We start from the raw sequence: 19,458 nt of genomic DNA on the forward strand, positions 1-19,458 counted from the left end.
CTATGTAACAATTAGCTCTCCTAGAGGAAAAAAAATTATATACAAAGATATATTTTAATTTGTATTAAAATGTTTCTATCACATTCTTAAATCTAGACAGGGAAAAAAATAAATATAGCTCTTGTTTGTAGTATCTCCTAATCTGAGGTATAAAAGATCAAACTAAAAATTTAACAATCAGTTCAAGAGCCAATTCATTTCTGGTTCCTATATTTAAGCAGGCATGTGTGTTTGTGTGTGTGTGTGTGTGTGTGTGTGTGTGTGTGTCTAGAGAGATAGAGTATAAAAATTACTGTATTAATTATATGTAAATAAGTATAAAAACCAGTTAGTTCTACAAATCTAATATTTAAGATTTTTCATTTGGAAAGATGTAAAATGCTAGGGAGGGTAGTTTTTGAAACTTCACATTTGTGGACAACACATTAAAATATACTCTGATCAAATGAATGAATAAAATACTAAATATCAATTAAAACTTTTTTCTCAATTTTTTAATAATTCAGTCTCATAGAGGGAAAAAGCATCTTTACTAAGTAACATCTCTTATACCTGGAAAATTTCACCTTTCCTGATCTTTATTAATAATCATGGAATTAACACAAATTCTATTTATACAATTTCTTCATATAAGAGATCCTCAAACCTACAATTAGAACTATTCATTATTGACACACAAATCAGGAAGATAAGCATTACTAGAAAAGAACTGATGACAGCCTGACAGCAGAGAAGGAAACAAAAGTAATCAGAGCAGACAAAGGAATTCAAAATACAGCACTTTGCAGTGACTTGGCATCAAGACAAATAGCCTAATACCTAAAAGCAAAATTATATTTTAAAACAAAACCATAGAACTACAAATAGTTTAGTAACCATTTGAGTAATCAACAGTCATGATTTTAAAATAGGTCAAAAAGAAATCCCACACTTCTGAATGTTGACTAGTTTTATGTTGGGATCAGGATTTCCTATTTGAATGAGAAGGGGAAAAGGGAAAAACCTACACATTCTCAAATATTTATAGTAGCTCTCTCTGTGGTGGCAAAGAACTGGAAATTGAAGGAATGTCCATCAATTGGGGTATGGTTAAACAAGTTGTGCCATATGATTGCTGTGGAATATTAATATATGTGCAATTTATATCATATTACCTGATTTCTTAGGGAAGGTGAAAGATGGAAAGGAGGGGGGGGGGGAATGAGACAGATTTTAGAACATAGCTACTGTGGGAATTTGTTTCCCTTGGATGAGCATATTTATTATAATTTATTACATATTTATAACAAATCATATGTATTATGATTTGTTTTCTTTATATTATATTGTTTATATAATATAATACTTATATAATATATTTATATTATATTATTATATGCATATATAAAATAAAAATAAATAGTAACTTAAAGAAAGAAAGAAGCAAGCAGTAGTTTTGTTGCTGGGTCCTTGGGGACAGAGTAGAGTCTCAGTTCCAACTTTTATCCCCAGTCTGAACCCTGCAAAGGAATAACTAGAAAAGGAAACTCAGACCAAAGAGAAACATGCACTTTCCTCTCTCAGAACCTACAGAACTAACCAACTGGTTGGGAAGGGCTGAGTTTAGGAGGAATCTACTTTTGTTCAGACCCAAAGTCAAGTCAAGAACTTGCAGAATGGGGGCCAAAGTCCCAGGGGCGGGGAATGTAGCAATCAGACTTTATTCTGGGTCAGACATTCTTGAGAGCACTAAAAAATTACAGATTATCTTCAACCTGTGCTGTCCCTAAGAGACTAGAATAACACAACACTCAATAATCCAATAAAACAACAAAAAGACAAATCCCAAATACCTCCCTAGATAAGTCTGGTTCAGAAAGAAAGCTGGAATAATACACAAATAGAAAAAAAAAATTCCAATACCTCCCAAGCAAAGCCTCAAAGAAAAATATAGCTTGGACACAAATTCAACTAGAATTCCTGAAAGAGATGAAAGAAAACGTTTTAAAAGGATTTTAACATGGTTTTATTAATGAAATAAGAGTACTTGAAATTATAAAAGAAATAAGTGGTGTAGCAAAGATGATGTGGTAACAGGAGGCAATACAACAAGGAGCTCCCCACCAAAATTGCTCCAGATTAAGAAAACAAAGCAGACCAAAATTTGATGAGGAGTTCCAAGAAAAAATATCATAGAGTCACTTTTCCATCAAATATTGATACAAAGAAACAGAAACTACTGATACTGCATAGGGAAAGGCTGTGAATAAGAATAAGAATAATAGACCCAACCCAAGACACCACTGTGTAAACAAGTGTAAAACTGGCATATTTATTGCCTACTACCAGTTCTAGGTCACAGATCTAGAGTAGACTGAGAATGGGAACTTTATTCACCCCCAACTTTCATCCCACACTGGGCTCAGGCTTTCAGTTATGATATATCTGACAAGGAACAAGTACAGAGATAAGAAGCATCAGTGTGGCTCAGCCCCAAGGAGCAAACTGGGACTTGAAGTCAATTCTGCAATCCAATCTAAATCCAGCAGAGAAATAATAAGGAAAGAAATTACAAGCCAAAGGAGAGTCTGAACTTCAAAAACCAGAAAAACATGCCAGTCAGCTGACAAGTTAAGAAGCAATTTATCTTTGCTCAGACCAGAAAACCAACCAAACTTTGTCCTGGGTCAGACCACTTTGGGAGTGTTGAAAATTTCCAGAACCTAAATCTGAGCTATTCCTGAGATCCTGGAATAACAACACTTAATAATCCAATAGAGCAGAAATAGTAAAAGTCCATACTTTTCCTAAAGAAGTGCATCAACAGTGAGTCTGATGTCAGGAAGTAAGCTGAAAGAATGAGTAATCAAAAAAAAAAAAAGTCTCAGCATAAGAAGCTATTATGATTATAGGGACACCCAAGATATAAACTAAGAAGATTTTAAAACATATCTAAGCAAAGCCTCAAAGGAAAATAGTTTGGACGCAAGTTCATTGAGAATTCTTAGAAAAGATGAAGCAAGAATTTTTTTTTAAGTTTAAAAATATTTTGGTCATTAAAAAGAGAATGAATAATAAAGGATAAACTTGGAAAAGCTCAAATTTTATCTGTCAGATCTATGGTGAAGGAAAGAAATTATGATCAAACAAGAGATAGAGAATTATGGGAAGTAAAAGATAATTTTGATTATATGAAAGTTAAAAGATTTTCCACAAATAAAAACCAAAGAGCCAAGATTTGAAGTAATGCAAGAAACTGAGGGGCTGAACAAATTGTGGTATATGTTGGTGATGGAATACTATTATACTCAAAGGAATAATAAAGTGGAGGAATTCCATGGGAACTGGAACAACCTCCAGGAATTGATGCAGAGTGAGAGGAGCAGAACCAGGAAAACATTGTACAGAAAGACTGATACACTGTGGTACAATCGAATGTAATGGACTTCTCCATTAATGGCAATGATCCTGAACAACTTGCAGGGATCTACGAGAAAGAACACTATCCACATTCAGAGGAAACCCTGTGGGAGTAAAAACACCAAAGAAAAACAACTGTTGAATACATGGGCCGAGGGGATGTGGTTGGGGATGTGGACTCTAAATTAACATCCTAGTGCAAACATCAACAGCATGGAAATAGGTTCTGATCAAGGACACAAGCAATACCCAAAGAAATTGTGCGTTGGCTGTGGGAAGGGTGAGTGGAGGGGAGGGAGGGAAACAATGTGATTATTGTAGCCAAGGAATAATGTTCTAAATTGATTAAATAAACTAATTCAAATGGGGGAAAAAACTGAGGGAAGTTTTACTGCACTTTAACAAAAACCTCATTTTTTCAAATATATATGAAACTGATTCAAATTTATAAAAATATAAGTCATTTCCCAACTAAAAAAAATTATCAAAGGATATGAACAGGTATTTTCAGAAGAAGAAATTAAAGCTATATAGTCATATGAAAAATTATTTTAAATCACTCTTGATTGAAGAAATATGAGTTAAAACTCTCCAAGGTACCCCTTATACTTATCAGATGAGCTAATATAACGGAAAAGGAAAACAACAAATATTATAAGGAACATGGGAAAATCAGGACATTGTTGGTGAAGAAATAGGATTCAATCATTTTGGAAAGCAAATTGGAACTATGCCCAAAGGGGTATAAAATTGTACATACCCTTTGATCTAGCAATACCACTACTAGATCTATGCCCCAAAGAGATTTTTTTTAGGGGAAAAAGGACATATTTTTACAAAAATATTTATAGCAGCTCTTTTTATGGTGACAAAGAACTGAAAATTGGGGAGACATCAATTCGAGAACAGCTGGAAAAGTTGTGATTGCAATGGATTGCAATGAAATACTATTGTGCTATAAGAAATGATGTGAGGGATGGTTAAAGAAAAACCTGGGAAGATTTATATGAACTGATACAAAATGAAGTGAGCAAAACCAGGAAACCATTGTACATAGCAAAAGCAATAGTATACTACAATCAAGTGTGAATGACTTAGTTACTCTGAGCAGTACAATGATCCAAGACAATAAAAAGGATTTAGGATAAAAGATATCTACCTTCAGTCAAAGAATTGATGGAGTCTGAGTACAGATTGAAGCATATTTTTTCCATTTTATTTTTCTTCCTTTTTTTTTCTTTTGCAATATGGCTAATACAGAAATATGTTTTACATGATTTCAAATGAATAATTGATATCATACTTCTTGCCTTCCCAAATGGATAAGGAGGTGATAGGGAGGTAGTAGGGAATTTCAAATTTGAAATGTCTGAAACTCAAAAAATTTTTCTCATTAATGTTAAAAATAAATAATTTATTTTTAAAATTAAATGAGCGCTATGAAAGAAAGTATTGGAAGAAGTATTAATAGTTTGACATAAAAGGTACAAAATCCTGTACAAGGAACAAACTCCCTGAATTGGAATTAACCAAATAAAAGTCAATGATATCAGAACACAAAAAGAAATACTAAAGTCAAAAGAATGAAAACAATGTTATAACAAAAACAAATGACTCAGAAAATGGATCTCAGAGAACAAAATTTAAGTATTATCAGATTATCTCAATACCACAATCAAAGTAAGAGAAACTTTATTTAAAGAAATCGTTAAACTACCAAGATCTCTTAGAATCCTAAGGACAAAAAACAGAAATAGAAACTGCAAAATGAAAATTTTTAGGATTTTGATAGCAAAAATCCAAAGTTTCCAGGTCAAAGAATAAATACTGCAAGCAATAAAAAAGAATGGATTCAACTACTTAAGAGTCACAGTCAAGAACAAATGATTATGCAGCTATTGGCATAAAGCATCAGAGAGCTTGGAATATGATATTCCAGAAGGAAAGGATATATACTTATAGTCAAAAATAATTTACCAAGCAAAACTGAGTATAATCAAAAAGAGAAGAAAAATGGATCATTGATGACAGTTGAAATTTTCCAAACATTACTAATGAAAAGAACACAGATAAATAGAAACTTAGATGGTCAAACATAGGAATCAAGAGAAATATAAGAAAGTAAATATGACCAAGCAATCAGAATGGACTAAACAAGTATATACTACTTACATTCTTATATGAGAATAAGATATAGTCAATAAAAAAACTGCTCTCTACAAAGTAATTAATAATATCTTAATGGTCTTTTCTCAATCTTCATTCTTTTTTAACACCATAGTCTTTGTCACTGTCTATCATCCTTTTCTCCTTGATAGTTTCTTTTCTCTAGCATTTTAAGAAACAATTTTCTCATAGTTTTCCTCCTCCTTATCTGTCTGATTATCTTTTGTCTTCTTTGCTAGATCTTCAACCAGATTATCATTTTACTTGGTGATTTTACCAATTCTTATGGATTATATTATCATTTCTATGGTAATCCTCAACTCTTATCTAACCCTAACCTATCTGAATGTAAGGTTGGAATTTAACAGTTCCAGTTGCCTGTTGTACATCAGGAACTTGCTGGTCCATAAACAGTTAAAACTCAAACTGTCCAAAACTGAACTAATCTTTCCCCTAGATCCCTTCCCTGTTCCTAACTTCCTAATTACAATCAAGGATACCACTATCCTCAAGATACCAGCCTCACAATCTAAGTGTCATTCTTGAGTCCTCACTCTTTCTCATACTTTATATCTAATCTTGTGTAGTTGTCTTTATTTTACCTTCATAATATATCTTGAATATATCTACTTCTCTTTTCTGATACTGCTGCCACACTGGTACAGATCCTTATCACCTCATACCTAGATTATTACAATAGCCTCCTGGTTGCAATAGTCTGCCATAAGACTCTCCCCCATTCCATTCTATCCTCCACTCAATTGTGGAGGATGAAATTGAATATTGAAAAACTATTTCCCTAAATTTCAGGTCTTACCATATCACTCCTATTAGTCAATTACAATGGTTCTCTATTACCTTCCAGGATCAAATATAATATCCTAAACCTTTTTGACATTCAAAATCCTTCATAATATTCTCTCTTGCCACCTTCCAGTCTTCAAGACTCCATTTCCAGATTTCTGGTATTTTCAGTAGATGTCCCTCATGTATGGAATATTCTTTATCTACCTTTCCGCCTCCTAGCTTCCCAAATTTCCTTCAAGTCCCAGCTAAAATTCCATCTTCTTCAAGGAGCCTTTCCTAATACCTCTCAATGCTAGTACCTTCTTTAAAATACACGTTTTTAGACATGTATAATTTTATATATTTGCCTATATTGGGTGTTACCATTTTCTGTGTGAAATAAAGTGAAATTCTAATAAATTCTAATAAATACTCATTTGTTATAATGCACAACTGGTAGTGGTATCATTAAACTCCATCAAAAAATATTTAATTATTTTCTATTTATATCCTATAGCTAATTATTTCTAATTTATTATATATATAGTTTATATATAGGTATTTTCATTTATCTTCCCCATTAAACTGTGGGCTCCTTGAGAGCAAAGACTTTCTTTTGCCTTTCTTTTTATCCTTGGTGCATAATACCGGGCACAATGAAGGCAATCAATTGATGTTTACTGACTAACTGGTGAAAGATTATACCTAATGGAAAAATCTACTGTAGAATTAAACTTTATTCATCTATATCTATAACCTTTTTCTCCTGTTTCATGCTGCTCTCTTGAACAAAGTAGAAAATCAGATGTGCAAATTAAATAAGGATTAAGTACATGAAAAAGGAATGAGATTAAGAAATAATGAAAAATACAAAAAGAAAAGCAATCAAACAGAAAAAAAGTCCAAAGAAACAACAAACTGCAAACAATGAGAGAAAACATGAAGACTTAAATGATAGGCCTGGAAATTAGATACACTAAGTTTGAGGTTATTAATATGCCAGAGAATTTAGAAAAAAATCTCAATTAGCTTCAATAATTCTTTTTTAAAAAATTACTCATGGAAATTTTTTGTAAGTTTACTAAAACTTCTATAGCATATTCCCAATGGTTTTAAATAGTAAGTAAAATGAGCATAATATGCCATATTATGAGGAAAGCACTTTCCTAACCTTAAAGTATTCTATAATTGTGAGTTGAGTACTAGTAATAGTATCAGTATGATTTTTTTTTCAGTTTAGGAAATCCACTCGATCCCTGCATACTTATAACTATTCGGCAAACTATGTACAGTTTTTAAAAGTTACTTTGGACAGTTAAAGACTGAATGGCTTCTTGCCCAAAATCCTGCATAGCCAGTATGTATCCAACAGTACTTGAACACAGGTCTTCCTGATCCTAAAGTCTGTCTTCATTACACTACTACACATTTACTATCTCAACTGTAAATGAAAAGAAATTAAAGATCAAAGAAATGAAATAATGAGTCTAAGTAGGTCTAACTAGGTTTTGTAATTTCTATCTTATGCTTAGAATAATCTTAATTATTGGGAAACTGTACAAATGTGAAGAAAGATATAAACTAAAGGAATCTAAAATTACAAAATAGCCACACAACTGGATTCTTCCATATAAGTGATGGGCATATACACGTCTCTCAGCAAATAAGGATGGTGACTACACCTGGGATTTCATTGTATTGGGAGTCCCAAGATGAATAAAAATCCCTATATTATTTCATATTGGCACCTTTTACATGACTGAGTTTTAGAGGACTGAGAAACTAACTGACCTAGAGCAGTTCACATATCCATTATGGATCTGATATAGGACTTGAACTCAAGTCTTCCAGGCTTCAAAGCCAACTTTCTATCTACTCTCCCTCCACCAGGGCAAGAGTTAGCAAAAAAAAAAAAAAGTATATTGCTTAGATTATATCAGAATTAGTGATTACATTTTTAAGGCTTTATTTCTGTTGCTATATATAATGTTTTCTTGGTTATACTCATTTTCTTTTCATAATTTCACCCAGGACCTTCCATATTTTTTTAATTAACCTGTTCATCATTTCTTACAGAACAGTAGTATTCCATTAAAATCATGCCACAATTTGTTAAGTCATTCCCTCAATTTTCATCTCATTGCCCCCACAAAGAGAGCTGTTATAAATGTTTTAGAACCTATAGGTTCTTTTCCTTTTCCCTTGATCACCTTGGGAAACAGACCCGGTACTAGTTATATTGGGTCTAAGGGTACTAAAGGTACTAATTATATTGGGTCATAGTTCTAAAACTCTCTGGGTATAATTCCAGACTCTTCCCCAAAGTGATTGGATATACTTGCTGTTCCACCAACAGTATGTTAGTGTTTCCAGCTTTCCATATAGCCTTCAACAATTATCATTTTGTCCTTTTAACATCAGCCAATCTTATGGGTATGAGATGATATCTCAGAGTTATTTTTATTTCCATTTCTCTTTATATATAATATATAGATATATCTTTAATTTCTTCATCCAAAAACAGTCTATATCTTTCATATTTTACTAGCCTATAAAACATTTGACTTTGGAACTTATACCACCTACAAAATTTACAAGACTAATACAAATACATTATGTTTTTACCCAAAGAGAAAATAAAAACATTGAAATTACTTCAAAAATTATTTTCCCTACTTTCAAAAAAACTCCAGTTAGAAAATTTTGCATATTTAGGGTTTTTAGCAAACTCCACTGATATGCAATGATTGGTTTTAGAGTATGACTTATTTATTGTTGTTTCCATGCTGCTTATTCCAACCAAATTACAGTAAAAACCAAAACAAGACACTAGGAAACTCAGCACAACTATCAAATCAAAAAGGAAACCACTTTTCACATATATGCCATACTAAAAGTACTTCTTTTACTTGGGACTCCTTTATAATATAGGTGTACATATATATGTGTGTGTCTATATAGATACACACATAGATATCATAGATAACTTATAACTGCTTACTATATGGTTAGACCTGAATATACAAAAATAAGAGTAAAGATGTAAACTCCCTTGAGTTAATCAATTACTCCACCCCACTTAAATTAATTTATAAAATACTCTAGTCCTGATACCTTTATTAGGTGAAACCATCATAAGAATCAGTAAGAAATATGCATTCATTGTAAACAAGACCTAGACATCTCCACTGAGTCAACTAATCAAATGTATTTCAGTCAGGTATATCAGAAAGTGTTCTGGAGAAATTTGTCCATACCATGTGGCCATTACCAGAGAGAGTCATCTCAACCACTGCCTTGAGGGAAAGAGATAAGGCTTTATCTCTTTTAATTTTAATTAAAGCTCCTTAGCTTCTTCACCTATTCCTTGACCAGATGGATACTTGTTAAACTTTGGAAGTTTTAAAGATTTACATTGCTCACTGGAATCTCAGCAGTGTCCCTGGAATAGCAACAACTGAGTTTGCCTCAGTTGCTGAAGATAAACTAGACACATGGGGAAAGGGTATTGAAAGAGACTAGGAGAAAGGAATAACTTTCTCCGGGGGGTGAGGGGGAGGAGAGGGGGGTGTTCATGAGTATCTCACAAAAGGAAAGCAAGATCTCCTGGCAAACTGGATCAGTGAGTCACCCCCTTTATCAGCTTCCCCCAGATATTTAATGTAGTTATGAGAGCATTAATCCCAAACTTTGGGAGAGATATTTTGTACTAATTATTCCTACTATTCCACCTCAGTAAGATATTACATTCTAAAAGCTAATTAAATTAGATTGACTAACTGGTATTGACTAGTAACCAGGAGACAAAGCACAACAACAATAAGGGCTCACAGGCTATATCAGAAGAGGAAAAACAAAACAAAACAATAATCCATCATCCTTTAGAATTTTGAGGGGAAAAGTAATAACTACACCATGAAATCCCTCCTACAAGGTAGAAATGGAATTGGGGTAGTATTCCCAGAGCATGTGCTATACAAGCAAGCATGATAGTCCCTGCCCTCAAAGAACTTGCATTCTGATGTCATAAGAAAATACATGATCACTGAAAAAAGAGGTGGATATTGTTAGGGACTGACAGTAGGGGAAAGGCTGAGATGCTAGCCAGAGTAGAGATGAGATGATTTGTATATGTATACAAATATGTATATTTACATTTGTAAATTTGTATACAATCTCCTATTAATAATCTCTTGACCACTACAGGCCATGAAAGATTCAATTGAGATTCAGGACACCATAGCATCAAATGCAGCAAGAGCAAATAATAAATAAATAAAAATAAAGATATGTGTATATACCAACCATGTATTTTCATATGTGTCATTTTATTTTTTTTTATCATTTACCACTGGCTGAATAGAGTGCAATGGAACCACACCTGAAAAAAGGCCCCAAAACTCATAACTCCATGACTTCAGATTCCATGACTCCAGACTTCAATATGTATCAGTAAATCACATCCAAATGGCATCCAAATGTAATACTGAGAAAAGGCTAATCTGGTGTTACTGCTTAGGCTTCTGATCATGCCTACCTACATAGTTCCTTTGATTTCTAGACAATGGCAATATAATCACATGGAAATTACAAGGAAAAAATTTATCAGAAACATGTAAATATGATGTTTGAATCAGAAATGATTAGAGGAAAAATAGAAAGTGAATCAGTAAAACTATGTTCCAGGTTTGCAAATACCTAAATAAGAAATCCTTTCTTTAGACATACTTCAGAGAGATTCCAGATGAACTGGACAATTATCCAACATATAAAACCTGTTCCTACTGATTCTATTATCTATGGTGAAAAATATGGAGAATATAGATATATTCTGATTTACTACATTGAAGAAGCATAATATAGAGAAAATATCATAGATATGATCATTGAGTCAGAGACCAAGTAAAACTAGATTGCAAAATGAGAAGGATGGACCAGATGATCTTCTCAAGCATATTCCAACTCAAAAGTCCTATGAAATTTCTTAGTGTTGCCCTACTTTTCTCTCTACCTTTCCCTTCAGAGAACAGCCCTTATTATACTCAGAAATTCTTTTTTTTTCTCTGAAAGAAAATCACCTGTTTTTTTTCTAAAAAACTACTTCTTCAAGGGGTAAGGGTCACTAGTCATTTTTTCTGCTTATTATTATCCAGATTCCTGAATATTCATGTTTAAAGGACAAGAAAAGGGAAGATAGAGGATCAGATACAGAAAGGATGTAGCCTAGAATACTCAAGAGAATACTGCAAGGTACAACTGCATTCCACCTTTCCTTCTCTTTTTGGAATCTGGTATTATGTTGGCCTTGCAGTTTGCCAGTGGATGGCTGAGTTCTCCAGCCTTAAGAAGTTGTCAGAACCATTAGGATAGTAACAAAACCCCATCCCCAATGAAAACTGCATAAATAGCACTATAGCACCACCAATCTATGAGAGCTATAGCAGCAGCCTAATGGAAATAGGTTCTCCAGCAGCAAACAGCAGAAACCATTCCACAGTCTGTAAATGCCGTTGTAGGGATTATCTATGGAACACAGCATGCTGAATGAATATAGGCTACCACCACTATACTTAAGAAGAAGCTTTTGTTAAAAAAGGAAAACCAGAGAACTTGTTCAAGACACAGCTCTGTACCCTGTGAACAGGCCTGGCCAGATCTTTCGCTCTAGTTAGTCAGCCAGCTGGGAAATAGAGACAAATGAATATTACTCTACTGAATTATTCAGATGATCTTCTTCACTACTGAATAAAACATTGATGAGGCTACTTTTGAAGTGCTTTATCTTGATAATCCTATTGCCCAAAAGGAGCTAGTGAGATTTTCAGGTGGAGCCTGGCTAGGAGGGTGGGGGAAGGTGGGAAGAGAAGAGAATAGGACAAAATATGGAAAAGAAAAGAGGAGGTTTTGTAAATTAATAAATATTAATTAATGATATAAATTAAAAATCACTTCTGCTACCTCTAGACCTAACATGTTATTCCTGTCGGTAAAACTACTCCATGAAAATCATTAGTTGCAAAGAGCCATCAAAATAAAAACACAATTTCTGTCCTTTATGAAATCTATTAATTTAATACCATTTGAAAGGATAGTAAGACCAAATCCTTATGTGTGCATAGACATATATATATAATTTCAATACATATCTCCTATATACCACATATACAAATTCTATTATTAAATTCTAGTACCTTCCTGAAAGACAAGTTACCTCAAAATTCAATTTCAAATCAAAATGTTCAAATTATAATTCTCAACTAATAGGGATCTTGTTGAGCTCTTCAGCACACACACAACACATACAGAGAAAGACACATCAGATAAGTGTTAAAGGGTTATTTGGCAAAAATAGGACAGAAATCAAACATCTCATTGATGCTGTCCCCATCTATATATTTTTATGCCCAAACTGGCCATGGCATTCATATCTTTATAATCGAATTAGTTTACCCTGAATTAAAAAACCCTATTTCAATCTTTTGCAGGTACAACATGCTTAGTTCTCTAAAACAGCATTTAGGGTGGAGCTTAACCGTCTTTCCTTTGCTTTTGCAGATAGGTTAAATGATCATATATAGAATGATTTTCCATGTAACAGAAATTATGTTATTCGTATATAATAAATCTGGCTCCTTTGGGCATTCCAGCCATTCCTAGCAAATATAAAAACATTAATAAATAAAATAGCCTGCAATGCAGATAAGACACTGGAAACAAAATCATAAGGGGAAATGGACAAGGGTAGTGGTTTTCTTATTACCTGATGCCTCTAGGGGAGAAAGAGGATGGTAATAGTACTTTCTTTCCTTAGGTATAATAACAGCAAGGTGGTTCCAGGTGGTTTTCAGCGTTTGCCTCGAGTATTGCCGGTCAGTTCTCTGTCCTTTTCCATAGCTCAGCACCCGCATCCTAAGGAAGGGAAAGAACTGCAGCTGTCTCTGCCGCCGCCGCCCGCCGCTGCAGCAGCCGCCTGCTGCCGTCTCTGCTGCCTTCAGGTTGGGTTGGGTGGTAATCCGGACAGATAGCCCCAAGGAAACTAGTGGTTCAGCATCTAGGGAGCAGGCCAAGAAGGGCGGCTGCACAAGCACGCTCACACACGCATGCACGCACACACTCACATGCACACACACACATACACAGGAGCGCGCGCACACACTCTCACATACACTCTCATACACACAGGCGCGCTCACGGAGCATAGAACTGCATAGAGGAGGGAGGGAGGAAGCACTACTGACTCCTCTGCACAATCCTCTTCCGTGCACAGCAAAATCAAGCGTCTGGAATACATAACATTTCGGTCACGTTTCCTTCTAGTAGGAGGCCAACTTAAATCCGCCTAAGACTAGAGCCAGGAACATTTGGGAGGCGAGGGGTGGGAAAGAGAAACGTGTATATCTGTTTATAAAAGCAGTCTTAAATGAGATATTTAAGACCTCCGTTTAAAAATGGCTGAACTTTTGGCAGCAATTTCCGTGAAAAAGAACGTACGTCTTTCTAAATAAACCACATAAGTCTATAAACGTAGGAAACAAACTGGGTCAAAAGACCCTCAGTTGACCTTGCGATATTCTTTCAAGCCTCGGTGGAAAACTGTCAACAGAGAGAGAGAGAGAGAGAGAGAGAGAGAGAGAGAGAGAGAGAGAGAGAGAGAGAGAGAGAGAGAGAGAGAGAGAGAGAGAGAGAGAGAGAGAGAGAGAGAGAGAGAGAGCGCGAGAGAGAGAGAGAGAGAGCGAGAGAGAGCGAGAGAGAGCGAGAGAGAGCGAGAGCGAGAGCGAGAGGGACAGAGAGAGACAGAGAAAGACAGAGACAGAGACAGACAGAGAGACAGAGACAGACAGAGACAGAGACACAGAGACAGAGACTCCACAGAAGCTACTAGAATCTGTGACGCCAAAAGGACTTGGATATCCTCATCTGAGTTTCCCCATAATCCAAGCATTTATCAGAAGCACCGATTTGCTTTGGAACGGTCTAATCAACAGTATCTATAGATACAGACAAATAGATTTTCTAGGAATAGGTTCACAAAACACAAGATAAATTGAAAGTCAGAAATATTAAACAGAGGATTTGGGGAAACTGGAGGTCAGGCAAAAGGAAGGTTATTAAAAGATTTATTTTCTCCCCCCCCCCTTTTTTTTGTAGGCTTCCAAAAGGTTTTTCTTGTCTGCTCCACCCCCATCCAATTGTACTTTCATTTTTTTCTGATATACCTGACCTTTCAAAATATAAGTGGGCTGGCTTTGTAACCCCAAACTCTCAGAAGGATCCCCTATGATCTGTCTCTACAGAGAGGCCATTCACATTCTCTAAGAAAAAGGAAAAAAATTCTCCCAAACCTCCGTTCTGTCTGCATCATTCGACACCTTCCCACACACAGCGCCTCTCCTGTTTTTTTTTTGTTTGTTTGTTTGTTTGTTTGTTTTTTTTCCGTTCCTAAAGAAAATCGGTGTCTAAAACAGAGCTTTCCCAGCCCTTGGCAAAAGAGAAAGCTTGCTGTAAGATGCTCCCTTTAGTTTCCTCTGCTAGGGTGAACTCCCGAGCCATCCTCCTCCCTGTGGCGCATTCAAGCAGCTGCAGTTTTAGCAGTCTCAGCCAGAATAGCTGTGTTCCTTTCTGAAGCATGAAGACGTTTTTTGCAGATTGGTGTGCTCTGCAAATAAAAGCCCCAGCTCAGTCCCAGAAGTCGGTATCTTCTCTGCAGTAAAGGAGGTGAAGCAAGTGACCAAGTGGTGGAAATGGGAGGAGTAAAATCAAATCTCCACTGCATTAGCCCTTCTTTAGTTTGTGCCCCACCTTTCCGTTCCCACCCTCATGCTGGCAGTGTTAAAACTGCCAAATTCTAGTCTCTAAATTCCTAGGTGGCAGTGGTGTGGACGTATTGAAGTGTGGGACAGAGAGGGTAAAACGAATATGTACTGTTGTTTCTTTTCAATTCTTTAGTAACGAAATTATTATACAGCTACTGCCCTTTGGTAAAGAAATGTTACTGGACCAGGGTAACGCCGAAGAAAAGCCTCAACAAAAGGAAACAAAGGAGTGGAAACTGAGATGGAAAAAAAAAGAGGTTTGCAAGAGTATGCACACCGAACGTTCTCTTCCAGCTTTCTTTTTTTTTTTCCCCTTTTATAAACTGGAGAGGGTTGATAATATTTTTCCCCAATCTTAATACTTTACAGATTTTCGACTTTGTTTCAAGAAAGTAGCAAAGCTAGGATAGTCATCTAAGGTTTTCTGCTAGAGGAAAAATAGGTTTAATGCTAGAAGTGCTTCTGGCCAGACTGCAGTTTAGCAACAGATAGGGAATGAAAAGATGGACACGAAGCAGTTGAGGCTTTGTCTTGAATAGGGGCGGACTGCATTTAATTTCAAGCTATGAAGACACTTTTCCATCCCCCACCCAACTTTTCCAAAAGCTCTGCTTTTCCCTTTCTTCCTCTCTTCCTGGAACCAACTCTTCCTTCAACTGAATTTTAGAAAAGCTGAAATTCCCTTCTCAGATCATTCCACTATTGCGAAACAAGTAGTCTATCTTCTTTACCTCAGAGACACTTCAAGGTTTGGGACTTTCCTTCTTTTTCTCCCCAACAAGATCACAAAGGATTGATCGCTCTCCAAAATGAATATACCAGAATAAACTGGAAAAAAATATGGTAGAAATATGAGTTTATAAATCTGGCTGTAGAGTCAATGGTTGGGACTTAACTCCAGATCTTTTGGATTGTTGGCTCCCCCTTTTGGTGGTAGGAATATCGTGTTGTTGTGGTAATTAAGGTATCCAGCTTCCATAGTAGTACCTTTTGATGTACAATTGAAGGATAGACTGAAAATATTAACTCTAGTTTTTCTCTTACCTCCTCCCAAACTCCCTAATCCCTTCAATCCGGTCTGTCTTGGTTCAGATTGGTCAGAAGGGAGGGTCCATTAAGCTACTTTTCAGAGATGTAGAATTTGGACAGAGTCTCTGGAAGAAAGTAGCATTAACAAAAGGCATCTGTGTACAAGTAAGTGTCCTTGCTCCTGTTTGGAAAGTGTCAAAGTGTTGTAGACTTACACCTCCTACCACACTACACCTAGCAAACTGGTTTGCAATAGAGGAGTCTATAGCTAAAAGGGCTAAAGAGCTCAAGGAAAAAAAGAGGGTGCACTTCTCCAGTAGCAATGGCAGAGATCTGTTTGGTAACTGCAATTGTTTCCAAGTTGTTGTTTTATTGTTGTTGTTGTTGTTTTTCTGGAAGACCGTGAACTGGAAGAAGTCCTGGGGACTCAGAGACTCAGAAAAAAAAATAGGACAATGAAGTTACAGAACTGTCCCTTTTGATTTATTTAAAATTTGGCTGCTTTAGAGACTTCTTTTAGAGATCCCAGAGCTTGTGCCAGAGCATTCTTTTCATTACTCCAGGACACTCACTTCCTAGTATTTTGAAAAGAAGCAGGCAGGGAAGAAGGAGCTGGGGGAGGAAGAGCATTTTCTATAGTATTTCTGTAATAGTATATAGTATTTCTGACCTTCCACCTGAAATAGATTAATTCAGAGGGGCAAGAAGAAAAAAAGTTTGTCATAAGAAAAGTTGAAAAGTATATTAAAAGAGAGATCTGCAGACTTTGATTTATTTATTTTTCTAATTTTGCCCTTTTGTTTTAACAAAATGTGTGTATGGAGCAGGAAAAAGTTTTCAGACTATTGTTATTACTATAAAGAAAAACATGAGAAATCATAAATATGTGAATATATTAACATTCACATTTTGTGGTGGGCATGCTGAAGACTTGTGGGGCTTTATTACTTTCTTTTTTGATCATCAATAACCCTTTGCCTGGGCAGGTAGGTGACCTAGAAAGGGGAGGTCCTAGGTTCAAATCTGGCCTCAGACACTTCCTAGCTGAATGACCCTGGGCAAGTCACTTAACCACCATTGCCTAGCCCTTATCACTCTTCTGTCTTGGAATCAATACACAGTATTGAGTCTAAGACGGAAGGTAAGGATTTAAAAAACAAAACAATAACCCTGTGATGTTTGTCTCATTTCCCCCATTTTACAGTTTAAGGAAGCTGAGGCTGAGAGGGCAATTTATCTACTGTAGATCAAATTGCTAGTGAATGTCTGAATCAAAATTCAGATTCAGGTTTTCCTAATTTTCAAGTCTAGCACTTTATCCAGTATGCCACCCAGTTGCCTAATGATTAAGAAAACTTGAATTTTCCCTTGGAATGTACAAATCTGAGGGGGAAATGGAATCTCTTTAGCAGTTCTGCAAAATGTTCCATGCTTTAATATTTTAAGTATCTATTTCTTAGGTGAACAGGAAGTGATTGGTTGCTGTTTTGTATCTAAAGCCTTTGTTCATATAAGTTTATGAAGTTTTTTTGTATTTTAAAAGCATGCATTTATGGTGGAAGAAATAAACATACTTAATATCTACTTCTCTTTGCATTGAATAATTTTCTAGAACTAAATCTGTTCATCTTTTGGGAAAATATGCCAGGCTTGACTCAAACCTTAGTTTTATTTTAGTTTCCCCAGAACATTATTGTGGGGGCAGTTCATGATGAGCCAGAAAATAAGAAAAAAGATTTATCCTCTGTGTTTGGGGTAATTACAGCAAGATTTTACCTGGTTAGCTTGAATCCATATTCTGGGTCCTTTAAGTAGAAAAAGTGTCTATACCAATAGGTGCCACAGTAAGAGAATTTTTCTGTTTTTCATATCAACATTGTGGTAAAAGTTCTTTAGCTCCAATGTAAGTTTTATCTTTCTACCAGGTTTTCTAATGCTAATTTCAAATACAAATTATGCATACATATTAGCATCTTATAACATCCCATATGTTTATGACAGCTTCTACTTTTCTATCTTCAATGTGACATCTGCTTTCATTTTAAAATTTTGTCCAAAGATCTAAAATTTGTACTAAATAATTCATATAAATAATTATTCTTGTTTTAGACAAATGTTAATATTTGCAGTTTCCTCAGGACTAACTAAGATTTTGTTGAAAAATCTCAATGTTATGATAATCTAATACCAGATATAGATATTTGAATACTTAGAAATTAAATTTATAATAAAAATTATATAAATGGTTGATTATTTTAATTTTTGTTACTATTTATCATGAATCATGAAATTCAGGTCAAATTTATTAATGTAGGTATTTAGAGGTCAATTTTTATAGATTCAAATGTTACGTGAAATAGGAGCTTTAATTTGTCTTTCTCTTTCTTGAAGCATTATAAAACATTTCAGATTGAGAGTTTTTAAGCCCAGAGATTGTCTATATAAAAAGAAGTTATATTCACATTTAAAAACATCAGAGAGTTCACACATTCATTTTTTTTCTACCTCATTTTTCTAGTCATAAGGGTAGTAGTTGTAGAGCATGTCTCAGAGACTGGACAGTCAGGATTAAAGACCTATGTCTGACATAAACATGCTATGTGACAATTCACCCAACTTCTCAGTGCTGCTTGCAGAAAGGCTATATAATCTGCATTGCTGAAAGGCGGTTTCTTATTTTGAAGGCTTGTCAGGAATCCTGAAAAGCTGGGCAACTGGCCCCTGATAATACTTATAATTTTGTTGGAGGGTTAATCAGAGTGTTTTAATTGATGTTATAATTTGAGAAATAAATTAGGAAGCATAGGGATGCAGGCTGGTCCTACAAACAACTATTTTGATGATTGATTAGCTCTTCGGTGGAATATTTTTTGGTACTACAATAAGGCAAAATACATTAGAGCAATTAGAAATAAGCAACATACCAATATCCAACATCCTGGAAATTATTCAGTGTTTGACAATACCTGACAACTAATATAGGCCAGCCATAAGAATGCAAGAAAATATTCCTAAAATATTACAATACTGTGCCATAACACAACTGAGGAAAAAAAAACTTGTCAGTTATAGGCAATGGTTTTATTCTGCTTTTTTAAAAATCATTTTTAGTTGTGAATTTTAAAATAATAAAAAGTAAGTATTTAAATATTTTGTTACAAAAAGAGGGCTTCAAAGGAAATGAGTTAAAATGTATTCATATTTTAAAAGGAAGATTTAGTATACAAATTTTAAAATAATATTCTCAGCTCCAAGTTATACAACT

General features: G+C 34.9%; 1 protein-coding gene across 32 annotated transcripts in view; it reads right to left on the minus strand.

Annotated features, from left to right (window-relative positions):
- The window catches only part of LRFN5 (leucine rich repeat and fibronectin type III domain containing 5), a 336,860-nt gene extending 321,672 nt beyond the window's left edge, over positions 1–15,188 (minus strand). For 14 of the 32 annotated variants that reach the window (XM_056821000.1, XM_056821017.1, XM_056820995.1 and 11 more), the window contains exon 1: positions 13,112–14,444. The gene's annotated coding sequence lies outside the window, so the exon portion shown is untranslated. Of the gene's footprint in view, positions 1–13,111; positions 14,445–14,693 lie in introns of those variants that run through there. The other 18 variants (XM_056821065.1, XM_056821061.1, XM_056821060.1 and 15 more) reach the window with 5 other exon arrangements.
- Between the last annotated feature and the right edge of the window lie 4,270 nt (positions 15,189–19,458).

The sequence above is a fragment of the Monodelphis domestica genome, chromosome 1 (assembly GCF_027887165.1).
Source record: "Monodelphis domestica isolate mMonDom1 chromosome 1, mMonDom1.pri, whole genome shotgun sequence".
In the NCBI taxonomy this organism is placed as follows: Eukaryota; Metazoa; Chordata; class Mammalia; order Didelphimorphia; family Didelphidae; genus Monodelphis; species Monodelphis domestica.